Source organism: Vulpes vulpes, chromosome 8, assembly GCF_048418805.1.
Source record: "Vulpes vulpes isolate BD-2025 chromosome 8, VulVul3, whole genome shotgun sequence".
In the NCBI taxonomy this organism is placed as follows: domain Eukaryota; kingdom Metazoa; phylum Chordata; class Mammalia; order Carnivora; family Canidae; genus Vulpes; species Vulpes vulpes.
Window position 1 is genome coordinate 52,763,846 of NC_132787.1, and position 15,003 is coordinate 52,778,848.

The following is a 15,003-nucleotide window of genomic DNA, read 5'->3' on the forward strand; positions in this document are numbered from 1 at the left end:
CACAAGGCAGAGGGAGAAGCAGGCTCCATGCAGAGAGCCCGATGCGGAACTCGATTCCGGGATCCGGCAGAAGGCAGACGCTCAACCGCTGAGCCACCCAGGCGTCCCAATTTCTAGTGGTATTATAGTTTGTCTTTTATAGGTTGTCTCAGTCTGGGATTACTTTATCCATTTCCTCTTTCTCTAAACCCACTTTTTTTGTGTGTGTGTCATCATGAATATATCCATTAAGCCCTTTGTCTAATTTTCCTGTGTGCTCTTGAGATGCTTTCCCAAGCTTTTCAGTGATCAAATCAGTGGCTTTACCAAAAGCTCATTGTTGTGGAATTCTAATGTATAGAATGTTCTCTATAGAAGCACTATTTTATCGCTATTTCCTTAAAACTATTTCAACTTACAGCGAATCTAATATGCTATCTGCATACTATCAATCCTTTTAACATTCCTTTTTTTTTTTTTTTTTTTTTTATTTATTCATGAGAGACAGAGAGAGGCAGAGACACAGGCAGAGGAAGAAGCAGGCTTCATGCAGGGAGCCTGACATGGGACTCGATCCCAGGTCTCCATGATCAGGCCCTGGGCTGAAGGCGGCGCTAAACCGCTGAGCCAGCCGGGCTGCCCTCCTTTTAACATTCCATGCAAAAGTAATGAGCCCCTTTATGACAATATAATCCAGAATTTCTAAGAACTCTACTATTGGCGACATAGTTCTGACCCTCAATATTCTGAGGAATTAATGATGAAAATAGTAGTAATATTTTCTTTGTAATAACCTACGAGGAGGGCAGACCGGAGTAGTGGTAAGGAACTTCACTACAAGTGAAATTGGCAATTTGAAGAGCATTTTATAATGCAATATTACTTCAGCTAGAAGCTTCTACTCTAATGACTTAGCTAATGCTCCTGCCTATAGTTCCTCCAGCACAGAGTCCAGATAATAAGTAATGTTCACTTTGCAATCAAGGTTCGTGGGATTCAGACCAGTTTTTTTGAACTTTGAAAAGCTCTCAGCTCACAGAACTACTAGGAGTGGGTAAGTGTGAATTGAAGCACTCTGCAAAATTTTGTGATATGAGAGTTATTTGAATGAAAATCTTGTATATTTAGAGCTCAGAAGCACATACAGTGGTCTTAATCCTTGAAAATTTCTGTACGATAACTTGTTTCTTAGGGTTTTATCCTATTTGGGTGAGATTGACCTTAATCACAGTCTAAACTTGTTTCTTGCCACCACAACTTAGTTTCTCTTCCTCTAATAGCTTCTAGGCTGATTCTTAGCAGAAAGTAAAAATAACACTTACTGGAAAGACAGAGTAATAAAATAGATTCATCCATTTAAACAAGGCTGAACAGTCCAACATTTTACTTGGATGAAAATATCTTGCTATTATCTATCTCAATTTTGTGCATGAGAAAAAAAGCTAAAAAAGGTCAAGCAACTTGCTTATGGTCAGAAAGTTAATAAATGGTTCAGTGAGACACAAACTAGCTCCAAGTCTGGTTTTGTGCAGTAGTGATATAATCATAAAATTCAGTAGAAACAGAATTATTCTTCACTGACCCCAAGTATGCTTACCTCTATACTGTAACTCAGAAATCTTTTGAGGTAATTAGCAGCTTTATTACGTGGAAAGAAGTCAAAGCCAGATGCCCTTGGGGGAAAATTAATCCTTTGCAGTAAAAGTGTGGTGACAATCTACAGATAAAGCATTTACATCTCATGACACCTCAGCACTCCCTAGGGGTAGTAAATGTATAACCTTTTCAAACCTTAAAAAGGCTTGAAAATCTATAACCCTGATCACCATCTTTCCAAATCCTTCCAACTTTTCAAAGGGTGACCACAGGCCTCTTCTAGTCAAAAGGGACAAAAGGAAACATTTCTTTTTACAATTATAATCTGAGCTGGTTAGTGTAAATAATGGTTTGGTCTCCAGCACTGGTTGCTGCAGATTGTGGGTCGGAATTCTATTTTTATATATGATCTGGCCATTGTCCCATTTGCATATTCAGTCTCTCATCTAGAATCCACTACAATCAAACCTTTATTCTCATCACTCTCCTGAAACTTCTCTTGTCAAGGCTGCCAAAAACTTTGCTAAACCCAATACAGTTCTTATTTACCCTCATTTAATCTAATCTATCAATGTTTTACAGTTAATCCTTTCATCTTCCTGGAAACATTTTCTTCCCTTAGTGAGGGAAAAAATAAATTCTGAAATGAAATAAAAATAGCTAAAAGTAAGAACTCAACGAAAGAGTTTAACAGAAGTCACAGCTGAAAACAGTAAAGTAAAATATGGGAAAAAGAAAAAAATCAAAATATAGGACAAGGAGAAAAAAATGTAATATTAAAACACACAAACAAAAAATAGTAAATGGAGTGAGAAGGTGTATCTTATATTTTGGTTAGAGTCTTGGAAGTAGAAGAGAGAGAGAAAACAAGGCAAAGGCGATATTTGAAGAAGAAATGTTTGAGAGTTTTCCAGGCAATGTGAAAGACCCAAATCAACAGATTCCAGAAGGCCAACCAGTCTTATACAAGGTAAATAAAGGGGTATCAGTACTAGAGAGATCAGAGTAAAACTGCAGAAAATAAAAGACAGACAAAAAAAAATATTCAGAGAAAAAAGAGATTACATTCAAATCAGCAGCAGACCACTGACCGACTTTTGAAAAGCAAAAATTGAATGCAGATATTTTCAATGTTCTGAGAGTAACTGCCTCCTAGACTTACATACTTAATAAAAGTCTTCAATAATTAAAGTAAAATAAAGGCACTTTCAGAGAAAAAAAGCTGAAACAGTTCTTCCCAAACAGACTAACACAAAAGAAACTTCTAAATGATGTTTCTCAGGCAGAAGAAAAATGATTCCATATGGAAAGACAGACAAAGAAAAAAATAAAGATAAAGGTAGCCATAAATACATCTAACATTGATCATATAAAAATGTATAAATGGTCTTTTGGGGCCTAATACTCAGAATGAATATAATATGTGATACTGACTATATAATAGAATAATAATAAACTGATAACTGCATATGTATAGATGACATTAGATATTAAATGATAACTGCAGGGGCAGCCCCGGTGGCTCAGCAGTTTAAGCGCTGCCTTTAGTCCAGGGCTTGATCCTGCGAACCCAGGATTGAGTCCCACATCGGGCTCTCAGCATGGAGCCTGCTTCTCCCTCTGCCTGTGTCTCTGCCTCTCTGTGTCTCTCATGAATAAATAAATGAAATCTTAAAATAAATAAATAAAAAATAAATGATAACTGCATATATATATAGATGACATTAGATGGAATAAAAGTATTCCAAGGTCTCTATACTGTCCAGGATGAGGGCAAGTGTAATAATTAATTACTATGCTTGATAAATCAAAGGTTAAAATTAACTAAAAAAAGAAAATAAAGACTAATCTTTAAATTAATCACTGACAGAAAAGAAGCAAAGTGAAATTCAATGAAAAACATAGAAGGAAAAATGGATGTAAAGTATATAAAACAATAAAAAAGCTATAATAGTTCAAAAGATAACAATCCAAAAAGAGAGAAAGAAGTAAAAAACAGGGCCTCGCTCCTGAAGCCGCTATCTCTGCCGGAGGCCGGAGGCCGCAGTGAGACTGCGCCAGAAGCAAGTTTCGCAACCAGTATGACAATGACATCACTGTTTGGAGCCCTCAGGGCAGGATTCATCAAATTGAATATGCAATGGAAGCTGTCAAACAAGGTTCAGCCACAGTTGGTCTGAAATCAAAAACCCACGCAGTGTTGGTTGCATTGAAGAGAGCACAGTCAGAGCTTGCAGCTCATCAGAAGAAAATTCTTCATGTTGATAACCATTTGGTATCTCAATTGCGGGACTTACTGCTGATGCTAGACTGTTATGTAATTTTATGCGCCAGGAGTGTTTGGATTCCAGATTTGTATTTGACAGACCTCTTCCTGTGTCTCGTCTTGTATCTCTAATTGGAAGCAAGACCCAGATACCAACACAACGGTATGGCCGGAGACCATATGGCGTTGGACTGCTTATTGCTGGTTATGATGATATGGGCCCTCACATTTTCCAAACCTGTCCATCTGCCAACTATTTTGATTGTAGAGCCATGTCCATTGGAGCCCGTTCTCAATCAGCTCGTACTTACTTGGAGAGACATATGTCTGGGTTTATGGAATGCAATTTGAATGAACTGGTTAAACATGGTCCGCGTGCCTTACGAGAGACACTTCCTGCAGAACAGGACCTAACTACAAAGAATGTTTCCATTGGAATTGTTGGTAAAGACTTGGAGTTTACGATTTATGATGATGATGATGTATCTCTGTTCCTGGAAGGTCTTGAAGAAAGACCACAGAGAAAGGCACAGCCTGCTCAACCTGCTGATGAACCTGCAGAAAAGGCTGATGAACCAATGGAGCATTAAGTCACAAACCAGTCTATATGTGTATTATCAAATATGTAAGAATGCAGGAGCCCTTACTGATGATAGTAATCTATACTTTGAACCAAAAGATGCAGCGTGGTCTTCTGGTATGTTTTAGGAATCGGCCCAGATGTGTTTTTCCCAAGTAACTTGTCTGAACTATATAATGGTGTGCATTTTTCCTTGAGAGGGTCTATATAATCATTTTCTAGAAAGTATAGTTATCTGTACTAATGTTTTTATATGAAGAACATAGTGTATTTGTGGTTTTAAAGACAACTGTGAAATAAAATTGTTTCACCTGAAAAAAAAAAAGTAAAAAAAAGTAAAAAAAAAAGAGATCAAGGAAGACAAACAGAAAAGAATAGGGATCCCTGGGTGGCGTGGCGGTTTAGCGCCTGCCTTTGGCCCAGGGCACGATCCTGGAGACCCTGGATCGAATCCCACATCGGGCTCCCGGTGCATGGAGCCTGCTTCTCTCTCTGCCTCTCTCTCTGTGTGACTATCATAAATAAATAAAAATTAAAGAAAGATAGTAGATTTAAAGTTAATTATATCAACAATTATATTAAAGGTAAGTAGGCTCAATTATTCAGTAAAAAATAAATATTGCTAGACTGAATTTAAAAATCAATTATATGCTGTATCCAAGAGACATACCAAAACCATGAAGTGATAAAATGGTTGAAAACAAAAAGAGAGAAAAGGAGCATTATTGAAAACATTAACCAAGGGAGGCCTGGGTGGCTCAGCGGTTGAGCAGCTATCTTTGGCTCAGGGCATGATCCTGGGCTCGGGATTGAGTCCCCATAGGGCTCCCCGCATGGAGCCTGCTTCTCCCTTGTCTGTGTCTCTGCCTCTCTCTGTGTGTCTATCATGAATAAATAAATAAAATCTAAAAAAAGAGAAAACATTAACCAAAAGATAGCTACATTAATAGACTTTAAGACATGACTTCAGTATATGTCTCTACTGGAATATAACCATCCATTTTTATTTTTTATTTTTTTTAAGATTTTATTCATGAGAGAGAGAGACAGAGACAGAGACAGAGACATAGGCAGAGGGAGAAGCAGGCTTCATGCAGGAAGCCTGATGTGGGACTTGATCCCAGAGTCCTGCGATTATGCCTTGAGCCAAAGGCAGACGCTCAACCACTGAGCCACCCAAGCGTCCCAACCATCCATTTTTAACTGTCCTCTATGCTAGTTGGTTATCATGGGTAATGATATGTAAATTAATCTTCAAGAGCCATTTTGTTAGACAAAGAGCTTTGATATTTTCTTCTTCACCTTCAACTGTAAAGGTATAATAGACTAATCTTTAAAGATACCTTATTTTTAAATGTGTGTATGATTACTGTCATATCATAGTTTAGGATGATTTCCCAGCCACAGCCTGCAACTGAAGTCAGAACTTCTTCCCTAGATGAATCCTAGGTTATTAATTGGCAGGTGTCAAGGGAGACTGCAAAAAAGAATCCAGGATGACTCTGCCCATGGCATGGGGATGGATAGATGGTAGTGCCAAATCCCTTGCCTTCCTTGCCCAGTTTTCTGCTGCATTTTTGTCTCTGTCTCCCATGGTGTATTGAATGCTCATTGATGTGGCTCCTCTCATGACAATTGCTTCCCTTATAACAGGACCAACAGCAGGAAGTATTTGGTCCAGAATAATTTTCCACCACTCCACAGAACTTCCAACATTGTCTCCCAATTCCCACCCTCTTAATTTTGTCTCTTTAGAACACCAAAACTAGTAATGGCCCTTTCTCTGTCCTACTTGTTTGAGTATCCCCTAAATTACTGTGTTTCCTATGTATGTAACAAAAAAGCAGCCTTCTAGAGTTGGCATTTTGGACAGAGTAGAGATAAGGTGGATATGCTTCTGCTTTGGCAGTTATCACATTACCCACATTATCACTTGATGTAGTATCATTTGTGAAGAGTGGCCACATGATGTCAGGAAGTTAAACTGTTAATTGAGTGGTTGGCAATTAAAGTTGATTGGCTTTTGATTGGCTTTAGAACTTCCTAGCACTTCTCCCATACTTCAGTTTCTCTCTCATTCTGAATAGGTTTTATTTGCATTTGCTGTGCCCACCTAGGTCAGAAAGTCTGAATACTTCTCTATTTGTAAAGTATTTGTGGCTGTCTGATAGGCCTTTTCTGATAGAAAAGGTAAATAATTAGCATTCAAAAGGAACAACTGACTTCTCCTTTACTAGGTTCCTAAAGTTAACTTAATGTATGACTTTGACCATTCATTTTATAGTGACCTGTACAGTGACCTAGAGAGAAATTCTCTATTGGCCACATTTCTCAACTTTCTGGTCCAATGTAATACACAGGAGATTCAAGAAAAGTTAATGAAATGGCAACCTAAAGAAGAGGATGAGAGATTCTTTGTTCCTCAAGTCTACTTCTAGGGATATATTTACATGTATCATGACAACAGAAAACCAAAAGAATATAGGCATGCATGACAAAGAAGGAAAATCTTTGGCCTTTTTCCAAAAGCAATTTCCAAAGAAAGAAACACACACTGAAGTTATTCTTCATATTCTAGGACATTTATTTTCATAATATCAGGAGTTATGCACATGAGTGTGGCAAAAATATTAGTTCCAAATGTTACATGTCCCCAGCAACATACGAGAACTTGCTTTGCACCCCAGAGGAACAGCTGTGCACATCACGCCAAGCGCTAATCCTTCCATGATCATAGTCCTGTCCCAGTATTCCCAGTATTCCCCAAATACTGCCCATTTTATTCTTTCTCTTCCTTTCCTCACCTGACTGCAGTGCTGCCCATGCCTGTTGGATCTTTGCATCAACTAGACTTACCCTTATAATAAAGACTCAAGAGGTAGTAAATGAAGTTTCTGTGATGGAGAAAAAAGAATAACAGTCATATGTACTGGCCTGCAACCAAACCTGGGACACTCAGGTAGGAGGTGAAATGCTTGCTATTAAAGCACCAATATTCTTAGGTTAAGGTGTCCTTTAGCTTGTTGTCCTTTAGCTTGTAACATATCCAAATACTTCGTGAGGTTGCTTCTCTCACAACCCACAGCAGTCCCTAAGACTTCATCTACTGGGCTTCACAGAAATGGAGCTACCTGTCCATACATGGACTCAAAGACCACACAGGTCCCAACTACACTAAATAGCCTACTCTGAAGCCTGATTTGGGATGAAAGTGAACCTTAGGTGGGACCTGCTCCTTCCAAAGGGTACAAGTTCTCAGCTGAAGAATGTGCTCCTAGGACACTTCTTAAGATCGACTACTAAGAATTCCCATAAGACCAAACTTCAGAATGTTTTCTCCAGGGAACTTCATACAGAGGCCTTTTGGTGGCCTTTATCCCAGCTGTCAGGAAACTGACTTGGTGAAATTGAAAAGGTAAAAAGTCAGATTTACCTACCACAGTGACTCATTTTGTTCTTCCTTATTACCAATCCCTGTCAAAGACTTGTGCTTCTCCAATATGTACATGTGCTTCAAAGCCAATACAAGTCTACAACCCACTAGCTCCGGGGATTATCCACTAAGGTTCTTTCCCAACACTTCCTATGGTCTCCAGGGCTCCAATGACCAAGGAAGGGAGGATAGCTGTTGGTTAGCTACTGTGGCGGTTGACGTGGACTTAGGCTATAGGTATGTATGTCCAGCTTTATACCATGGAATAATCAGTCAGAATGCAATGTGGCAAATGGGTTGAAGTAGACTAGCCTGGCTGTGGGAGGGTCCATTTTTTTGTCTATTTTATATTAATGGAGGTAATAGGTGATAGATAGAAGAGTTTAGTAATGAAGTGGCAATGAGTCTGTAGGAAGTCCAATAAATTTAAGCACTATTTATTAATTATACTGGAAATAAGTTTCTGTGTTGAGAGAATGAGAAAATTTATCCAAAAAGAATAGGAAGATCTGGTTTGGGCAACAGGATGGTTGGTAGTGAGGGTAAACCAGGCAGGGCTAGGGACAGATTTGGGTGTTGTTTTAGTGATCAGTTGAAACCAAGACAGTGCAGTATGATTTTTTGGGAGATGCTATGTCCAGGTCTGATCTGAGAGTGTTGAGGTACAGAGCGTGGCAGTGTGTGATGCTGACTGGGAACTCACTGTTATATTGAGTGTTAGCACTTGTGAATTCAAGACACAAATGAGGCATTCACTTGTGAATTTGGAGTTGTGAGTTGGAAGTGCAGGTTTGTAGTTTCAAAAGAGATGTGGGAATAAATGTACATATGGTTGATGTAGGTGGTAATCGGAAGCATGTTGGCCAGAGCCAGTGTGTACCTTGGATGTTGGACAGAGGGCAGATGAGCTAACGCTCTTCAAGGTCAAGGTGAAGGTCATTTTCCTTGTTGAGCTCAAGTTTATGACTCAGCCTCCACCTAGCTTGCCTTCTAGCAAGACAGGCATCCTTGCACCTCTGTGGCTTCTATCCTTCAAAAAGTTATAATGATTCCTAGTCCCAACATGTGAGGAAGTTCTCCAGGCTCCTTTCTTCAGTTTAATTTCCCAGGGAAAACTGAAGAAAGAAATCTCTCAGTTATTTGAACTTCAACAACAGACTTCTTTGTTAATATTTCAACTTTAAGGTATTTCTTTAAAATATCTATTTGCCATACAGCTAGTAAATCAAAACCTATTAATTTGTGAAATTGAATTCTTCTAAACACTGACTGCAAACTTAATATTTTCATATCACATACCCATTCAAATGTTTTATATACCTTAAAAAAGACACATTATAATAAAAAGGAAAAAACTTTAAACGCTACAAAGAACTAACTCCATGGACCAGAGTATTAATATACTGGTCATATATCTGGTCATGATAATGATATATTATCATTCTATAATGATAGAATATCATTATATTCTATCTTGTTTCTATCTTTTCCCCTCTTTTACGTCTGATACTAATTCTGGTTCTGATTCTTATTTCTTTCCTGGATTAGAATTTTACTTACCTAACCTACAAGTTAAGTTACCTTTCCGGAACCACTAAAACAACAAGTTGAGGTCAACAACTGAAGATTTAGGAACAGAAACAAGGAACCTAGATGAATTTCTTATGTTTTTCTATATGCAGTTAGAAAGAGCCTTTTTCTGGGTTGAGTTTGATCAAATCATATTTTGATATTTGTAGTTTTGTCTAGCATAGATTTCCAAAAAAAAAACTTTGGTTTGGGTGCCTTTATTAGCTATCAGCCAGCACTGTAAAAAGCCTGTTTTGGAACTGTTAAGTCTTTCCGGATAACCCCCCTAAATTCTACCTATAAGAGGGCATAAGTAAAGGCATTGGTGGTTCAGTGGTAGAATTCTCGCCTCCCACGTGGGAGACCCGGGTTCGATTCCCGGCCAATGCATAAGGGTTTTGCTTTCATTTCCCTGGGGATTTTTATCCTATAAAATTATACTTCATGGGTGAAAACCATCATTTAGGAGTTTGGGTTGCTACTGCTGCAGTACCTGCATTTAACAACCACTTAGTCTTTGAAAAGGGGAGAATTTCCGGGGTAGTTTGCGGTTTAGACCCTAAGGACCTAAGATCACAGTTACTTCCAGCCTTTCCCCTGGAGGACCCACGGAACCTAAAGAGCCACCGGGTCACTAATGCACGTGCTGGGCCTGGGGTCGCCTGTTGGTCAACGGCTCACCACCACCGAGCGAGGATGGAGACAGGAAGGTCCCCGGAAGAGAGCTGCCGCGGGGTCCCGCAGACACCCCCCGGGGGGAGGGGGGGGAGGTCGGCAGCGCCGGCCGCCCGAGGAAGGCGGAGGCAGGCGGAGAGGGACCCGCGTGGACGCGAGGGGAGCTGCGCCCGGAGGCCCCGGGTCGCGCCGCCGCCCCCACACCTGCCGCCCAGCTGGTAGCCGTCGGCGGCCGCCGCGGCCTGAGCTCCTCCTGCGGGCGCGTCGCGGTTTCCCGGGAGGAGGCCGCCGGCCAGGCGATGCGCCCCAACAGGTGTCAGCCCGGAAAGTCTATTTTTAAAAAGGGAGAAGGAACTAAAGATTCTGGGGACTGTTGACCGGATTTGTTTTCTGGCTCTCGGACGCTCCTCGGAAAGGACTGCGATTCGAGGGCACCACTGCATTAGACTCCTCGGGTGATTAATTTTCATCTAAGAATAGCTTAAATTTAAGTTTTTTAAACCTATTTTCAAGCCAATGACATTTCACTTTTTAATAATTTTTTCATGTTCAAGGGTTTTCTTATTCTGACATTATGTCTTTCTGTAAACTAAATGTTTACATTCTGTTGTAAACATGGTGATTTTTTTAAGTCCTTACTTGGCAAGACTGTTGAAATCATCAGGTTAGTTTTACTATTTTAACTTATTTGGGAATCTCTGTATTGAACACTGTAATGTGATACATAATTTCTTGTTTTTTAAGATTTTTCTCTAAATAGGTATCCGGCTTTAGAGAGAACAATCTAGCAGTCTTGATTTTATTATAAAAAGGAAAATGATACATTACTTAGGTGATGAAGCACACTGAAAGGACTCATATAAGTATCAGAGATTGACCCTGGATGATCAACTTCAAAACAATATCATAGTAAACCTGTTAGACTTTAAAGGTAAAGAAAACATTCAGGTTCTCCAGATAAAACTGTGAAATGTTACAAAAGCAACAGAATTAGATGACTAACTCAGAAAGCAAGGCAACAGTGAAGCAGCATTTTCAAAAAACTTATGTAAATAAAGTGCAAATCACAGATATATCCAGCCGATCTCCTTTTAAATGTCCAAGGTATTTGAATGGCTCTGCTATGACACTCTGATGACCTTGTACTTTTCCACATGAGCCACATAGGCAAGGTTTAACTGTTCTTTGATCCAATTCTTGGCTGAATAGCCTCTTGGAATATGGAAAGATAGGCAGTCTTATGAGGTGCTATTATATGGAAATTCTTGCAGTAGATTGCCTGTCCTGGGGAAGGCTACAAGTAAGCAGTTTCTCACTTGTCTCCCTGGTTCTGGTGAGACCTGCAAATTTCCACCTTGCCTCTACCCCCCTATGATGCCACTACAAGCTATAAAACTCCTTGGCAGCAATATGGAATAGGCTCCTTCACGATAGCAAGACACCACTTGTGTTTTCTTGTCATCTGATCCCTCCAGTGTGGTGTCATACTGTGGGATTATGGATGTGGAGAGCTGACAACATGCTACATTTGCTTATGCTGTGTGTCTAAGTAACAACTACCTCAGTTCATTTGAGATTGTTGTCTCCTTACTGGTCAATTCTACAAAAGTGTGACAAGCACACCTAGCAGCTGCCACTATACTATTGCCTAGGGACTGCTTGATAAATTTGGTATTTAATGTGTGGGGCCAGTAAGGTTATAGTGCTTTCTCAGAGAAAAGACAGAAGGGAGTGCATGGGCCAGGTTAGGGGATATGAGAAGGCTTCCCAGGATGATGTCCCCAAGTGGTGGTTATGAGCCAGAGGGGTAAAGGCCTTTTGACTGTCTATATGTTCATGGACAACTGGAGGCTGAGCAGTGAAAAGGAAGGATTGAAAGCAGCCACCTAAATGGTGCTTTAGCTGTTTGTTCAGACTGAGTGGATGACTTCTTAAAACCAAAAGGAAGAACATGGCTATGCTTATTGTAGTGGTACTACTTCCTCCATGGCCCCCACTGCATCCCTTTCTTCCCCTTATCCTGACCTCAGGTAATAAGAAGACCCCCCACTGCTCCAATGGGCTTCAGAGACTAGTTACACCTCCTTGCTCTCCCCGAGCTCTTTGTCAAGGAGATAAAAATGGTCTCCTGGATGCTGTGTAACCTGTCACGTGCAAGTGTTCAACTCCTTGGTCTGTGTTCCCGTAAGAGAGTGTAAATTCAGCTGACAGAGTTTGGGTAACTCTTGTGGTAAAGAGAAAAAGAAGTTAAAGTTACAGGAAAGCCCTCTGCCCCAAATCAATGTATAGTTGTGAAAATGTATAATTGCAATCAGTGAGTTGCATGCTTATGCTATGAATGCTCTTAAAGTGTTAGAGGAGATTCTTCTGTTTAAGGCACTGTCATGTGTAAAGTGCTAAAAGGACAAACTCCCCTGACATTTACAACCAATGGATGGCTCAGAATTTAGCATGAGTGCGTAAACCCTCTGATGTCCAAAGTCTGACTGTATAAATAATGTCCTACTGATTGGCAAGTCAAAAATTTTAATTTCAACAGCTCTGACCTCTGTGGTAATGGATTTCTGGCAGCAAGAATGACTGATAAACCCCACCAATTTTCAGTAGCTTGCTTGCCAAGTAAAGTTTCTTGGGACTATGCAGATAAATCCTTCTGGCAATGCTCAATCCCTCTGGCAGCCAAAAAGAAAAAAGAAAACAAAACAAACCTGTTTTTTCTCACAAAGAACTCTGTATTTCTGATACAGAAGCAACCACTGCATGCTAAACTCACACGTCCTGCCAAAATCTGACCTGTTTGTTTTACAGTAAAAATTGTCCTTCCACTGTCTTCTGGCCTCCATACTTTTTGATTAGAAATCCACATTACGGTTAAAATTTGAAAAGTACAGAAATAACATCAAAGTAATAGTCTCCACTGCCTCCAAACTGACTCTCCAAACAGTATTTAAAATATGGTGAGTACAATTTTCAAAAATAGTGGAATAAGAGCACTAAATTGGTGGTGTTCAGCCAGAGAACCAAAGAATTCCCAAATCTCATTCTGCCAATAACCTAGGTTCCCAAGTGGCTATAAGGGTTCCTGAAGGAGAAATACACACAAAGTGGCAACATGTATATAATCATAATTTGTTATTGGTAGGTCTTGTGCCACAGTAGAGGAAATCCTAATAAATTGGTCAATTCAAGGTCTTTGAGAATTTTCCTTCTGTCTAAGCACAAAACAATCTTAACCAAACTTCCCCAAGAGGAGAGTGCCAGGAAAAAAAAAAAAAAAAAAGCAGGGATGCCTGGGTGGTTCAGTGGTTGAGCCTCTGCCTTCCGCTCAGGTCATTATCTTGTGGTCCCCGATCCTGGAGTGCTGGGATCCACGGGGAGCCTGCTTCTCCCTCTGCCTATGTCTCTGCCCCTTTCTCTCTCTGTACCTCTCATGAAAAAATAAATAAAATCCTTAAAAAAAAAAAAAATGCAGACAGTTGCAGGGTTGGAAGCTCCCCTTGTCACCAGCCAGGCTGACAGTTTTGATTCTCAGGTAGAAAAGGGGTAGTATTAGCTACACCCCTTTGTATGTTTTATTACACAGTGTCCTCAACCATTAGAAAAGGAACCTCAATATCTGTCCAGGTATGTGAAGAATGAGAAGAGTGTTTGCTCCTCCATTAGGTATTTTGGGAAAGAGCGAAAGCAAAGAATTTCCTCTTTCTACATGAATATTTCCCTTTGCTTTTCTGATGTTATTCCAAGGAACAATAAGAGATATTTTTAAAATATTTTAAAAAGAGAGAGAGATTAAGTAAGTCCTTCAAATGGCCATCTTCCCCCCCCCCCCCGCCCCCATGGTCACTCCTGTACATCATGCTGGACCAGGAAATGGACAACAGCTGGCCAAGGTAGGCCATTTTACTATTATTGTGTAGTCCTCTTAAGCATGTGAGAACATGGCATAAATTCAGTTAACGTCAGGACTACACTAAGAGATTACAACACCTTCCCATTCTACTTCATTTTTTTAAATTATAAATAGCTGCATAATGTATGTATGACTACATAATTTAACATAATTCATCAGGTAGTGTTATACAGTGTGCAACACATGACAACATAAGCCAACTATATCAATGTGAATAAGATATGAAACTTTATTACTAAATCTTATTATTTTTATTATAATTTATCATGTTATTAACCTTTTATTACCACTAAATTTCCTTTAGAAAAATAAAAATATAACTACAGATCCAATAAAGCAAATTTCCTTCACTAATGTTCTCATCAAAATAAAGTGTGGCCCCTGGTTGGCTTAGCCAGAAGAGTAAGCAACTCCTGATCTCAGGGTCCTCAGTTTGAGCCTCATATTGTGTGTCAAAATTACTATTAAAAAAAAAAAGCAGAAATAATGAATACTTAACATTTTCATCAACATGGATGGAACTGCAGGGTATTATGCTAAGTGAAGTAAGTCAGAGAAAGATGGTTTCACTCATGTAAATATAAGAAACAGCACACAGGATCATAGGGGAAGGGAGGGAAAACTGAATGCGAAGTAATCAGAGAGGGAGACTAAACATGAGAGACTCTTAACTATAGGACACAAACAGGTGTGCTGGAGGGAGGTGAGTGGGGGTGGGGTAACTGGGAGATGGGCATTAAAGAGGAGATGTGATGAGCACTGGTTGTTACAAGCAATTGATGAACTTATTGAACACTACATCTGAAACTAATGATGTACTATAGGTTGGCTAATTGAATTTAAATTAAAAATAAACTTAAAAAATAATAAAATATCTCTCCTCCTCTTCCTTCCCCCAGCCCCTCTCCCTCTTTCTTCTTCCTCCTTTTCTTCCTCCTCCTCCTCTTCCTTCTTTTTAGAGGGAAAGCTCAAGCAGGGAGTTGGAAGTGGAGGGG

The 15,003-nt window shown here is 39.7% G+C and overlaps 1 protein-coding gene, 1 non-coding gene and 1 pseudogene across 3 annotated transcripts in view; 2 read left to right on the forward strand and 1 right to left on the reverse strand.

Moving 5' to 3' along the window:
- FCGR1A (Fc gamma receptor Ia) overlaps nucleotides 1–15,003 on the reverse strand; it is a 28,351-nt gene that overhangs the window by 11,254 nt on the left and 2,094 nt on the right. The gene's annotated exons all lie outside the window — the stretch shown is intronic.
- On the forward strand, nucleotides 3,489–4,513 carry LOC112907727 (proteasome subunit alpha type-1 pseudogene; annotated as a pseudogene).
- On the forward strand, nucleotides 9,743–9,813 carry TRNAG-CCC (transfer RNA glycine (anticodon CCC)). The gene has a single exon. It is a non-coding gene; the product is annotated as a tRNA-Gly (tRNA).